Source organism: Triticum urartu, chromosome 4A (genome assembly GCF_056163025.1).
Source record: "Triticum urartu cultivar PI428250 chromosome 4A, HENAU_Tu73, whole genome shotgun sequence".
NCBI classification, from domain to species: domain Eukaryota; kingdom Viridiplantae; phylum Streptophyta; class Magnoliopsida; order Poales; family Poaceae; genus Triticum; species Triticum urartu.
The window spans coordinates 255728051-255731420 of record NC_141876.1 but is presented as its reverse complement, the minus strand read 5'-3'; the positions used below and the strand labels follow the sequence as shown (position 1 = coordinate 255731420).

Genomic DNA, 3370 nt, shown 5'->3' with positions numbered 1-3370 from the left:
TCTTCCGCCGGCGTCTGCCCCATCAGCCGTTTGCTCCGGTGGTAGCGGGGTGGACGGAGCAGCCGCCTCCGAAGCTTTTCTTCTTCGGCGGCATGTTGATGAAGATGATGGAGATCTAGCTCGCGTGAACGCCGGATTTGGTTCACACAACCTCGACGCCCCCTACCTGGCGCGCCAAAGATGTCGGGGGGCTGATCCACGAACACCTATGGGACCGGCGGGCCGAGTCCCTTTCGGTTCGGCGGGGGCGGAGGTCGCACAAAGAGCAGATCGAGGCGAAGCACACGAGCGATTTACCCAGGTTCGGGCCGCACGGATGCGTAAAACCCTACTCCTGCTTTGTGGTTTGTATTGATTTCTTGCTCGGGAGCGCGGAGTGCTACAGTACACACCAGCAGCTAGCGAGACCGAGCGTGAGTGTTTTTCGAACCCCCCTCTACGTTGCACATGGGCCTCCTTTTATATGCTCAAGGGGTCACCAACAGGTGGCAACGGAGGCAAAGGGTAAAAATGGAAAGGTGTTGCGGTAGGTACAGCTACCTACTACAGTGTATCATACCTAACCCTGACGGCAGGGGACAAGGGCCTTAAATGCCCGTCTGTGTCGCCTAAATAGTGTAAAAAGGGACCGTCAGGGGCGCCACCGCTCGCCACGATGGCGATCTTGTTAGCGCCGCTTGCCACCGCGCACCGCAAGCTGCACAGCCTCCCGCCACGTACGCCTGGAAGGGCCCCAGAGCGACACGTTGGTGGATGTGCTGGAGCGCGGGCACAGTGGTGTCTTGCCGCGGCAAGCGCCTTGCCGCGGTTGTTGTCTTGTCGTGCCTGGGAGCTTGTCGCTCACCGGGCCTTGCCGGAACGTGCGATGCGTCGCGGCAAGTTCCTTAAGGTGCCTTGGTTGGCCTTCCCGGCAAACTCCTCTTGCCGGGGTCTTGAAGTGCCTTGGTTGGCCTTTCCGGCAAGCTCCTCTTGCCAGGGTCTTGTCTTTTTGACTTGGATACTTTGTTCTTGAATGGCTCCAGAGGAACCACTGAGGATCTTGGCGGTCACCCGGTAAGCCTTGCCGCAGGATGCTGCGACTGCCCGTGCACAAGTTCGAGATACTAAGGTAGCCCTACACTAGTACACCAACACACACTTAATTTAGCATTATTATATGTGTGTCTATATATACAGAGGGGTCTATTCTAATAACACCGACCTTCTTCAGCTAACACCCTAACCCACCCCGACCCGATGCGAAATAAAAAAAGCAGGTCAACCCCGGCCACCCCTCCTCCCACATCTCCCCCGTACCCACCCACCTTCTTCGTCTCCACCCCACCACACACCACCGCACCAACCTCCCCCTTCCCCCACCACCGCACCACCTCCCTCCCTTCCCCCACCCCACCAACCGGCGCCAATATCCCCTCCCGTGACCTTCCTCCCCTCGCCGACAAGCCCCCTCCCCCGGCCAGCTCCCATCACGAGCCGGCGCCGGATCCAGGCCGCGGCGACCCCCGCCCCACAACGCACCGGCGTCGGATCCAGGAAGCGAAGGCCTGCCACCGGAGCTAGGCCGCGCCCCCGGCCTCCACATCCAGCCGACGCAGTTCGGGTCGACAGCCACACTGTTGTGCCGGATCTGCTCGCCGGTCCTCCTTTGCGTTTGAGCTTACTGTCCGCCGCATGTTGGGTCGAGCCTTCAGCGACCAATTGCTCACAGGAGAATCCCCCACCTCCTCTTCCTCGTGGCATCGGTGAGATCCGCCGCCCCACGCCCCATCCCGCACCACCCCTCGCCAGATCTGCATCGGGACCTCACCTCGCCCGCACCCTCACTTGCCGGAACTGCTATGCAGTTCAGTGGGGTCTGTCGTGCGGTTCGGTGGGTCATGCCGTGCAGTGTGGTGTGGCTGCAGCTCTTGCGTGCGGTTAGGTCGTGCGTGTGAGTGTAGTGCAGTGCGCCGCACAGGTGGGCAGAGGGAGGAGGGGAGTGTACTGCACGGGCACCCGGCCCTCCATTCCACCTTCCCTCCTCTTTCGATGGAGCAGCACGGCCGGGGCGACCCCTTTGGGCTACAGTCCATTACGGCTTCCATGCAGTCCCAGTGTGGCGTGCATACAGTCACCTCCCCCTGGCATTCCTCAACCCTTGCCGAGCGGCATCTACACCACCGTTGGAGATGAGGTTCACCATACATTGATGTGAAGTTAAGTATGTGTACATGTGCAATTTGTTGTATGTGCATGTAGAAACTGCAGCTCACTTCATCCGGCGTGGCGTTTTTTGGTTCAATTGCAGCTCACTTCGTCCCAATTGTTGGCGAAACCGTGCACTAACTCATGCCTTCTCTCTAGGATGAGCAACGCTATGGTGTCGCTGGAGCAGTCCACACAGCAGGCGCGCACAGCCATCGTCGACCCGTCATGCAGTGCACTTCTTTACAATGGGTGTGAGCAAAGTCGGGATTAGTTAGTAGCGCGCGCGGCCGGCCAACATCGACTCATGGGCGATTTTTGCAGCTCACTTTTTTGTTTTTTCAGTTCGTTGCGTGAGAAAATGGTGTATGTTTAGTTTATATATTGAAGGACATGTGTGCTGATTGCAAAAGTAGTACACTTCGGCAAAAGAAACTGCAATCTGCATAGGAGGGCCACCACCCCCGAGCCGCCTATGCAAAATTCATGATAAAATTGTGGTATCCCTGACTGTGTTCGCGTGGTGCGGAGGGTGTGTGCATGCAATTCAGTCTTTTTCATGTTTGTTTTGTCTGTAGTCTTGCAGTGCTGTTCTCTTTTGGAAGACATATCCAGTGCTCGGTTTGTTATGCGATAGGAATACTACAGTCTGGTGCGTGGGCGCAAGGAAAGTACACTAACCTCAACCATGCAAAAAATTTAAAAAGCGTTTGCAAAAAAAACATTGATGCAGTACACTTGCCTTGTCTAGGCACTCAGGATCTGAAGTTCACTAACCTCAACCATGCAAAATTTGAAAAAGCGTTTTACAAAAAAAATGCAGCACACTAGCCTCGGTAATTCGGTTCGGACAAACGACAACAAAGAAGTGCACTCCACCTCGTTTAGGGAAATTTATGTTCCACAAAAAAATCATGCAGTGCACTTGTCTGTCCAATAAAGTGCGGTATTTCATCTGAAGCGGTGCGTTCTTCGTTCCCCGTCGGAGAAAAAATACGTCTAAACAAAAAGAAACAATGCAGTGCGCTTGCCGCGCTTGCCCATCTGATGCAGTGCGGTATTTCGTCTGAAGCAGTGTGTTCTTCTGTCCGATGCAGTAAATACAACGATTTTGGTCTCGCGAAGAACAGAGTGTCTGCTTTTCGGTAAAAACAAAGCTGCTCTTAAACCGTAACCGTAAGGAATT

General features: G+C 55.4%; 1 long non-coding RNA gene across 2 annotated transcripts; it reads left to right on the top strand.

Annotated features, from left to right (window-relative positions):
• Positions 1 to 1216: 1216 nt before the first annotated feature.
• LOC125551812 (uncharacterized) lies at positions 1217 to 2761 on the top strand. 2 transcript variants are annotated; one of them, XR_007303230.2, is made up of 2 exons: positions 1217 to 2195; positions 2288 to 2761. It is a non-coding gene; the product is annotated as an uncharacterized LOC125551812 (long non-coding RNA). The 2 variants fall into 2 exon arrangements; XR_007303229.2 differs by having other exon boundaries at positions 1217 to 2200.
• Positions 2762 to 3370: the final 609 nt, after the last annotated feature.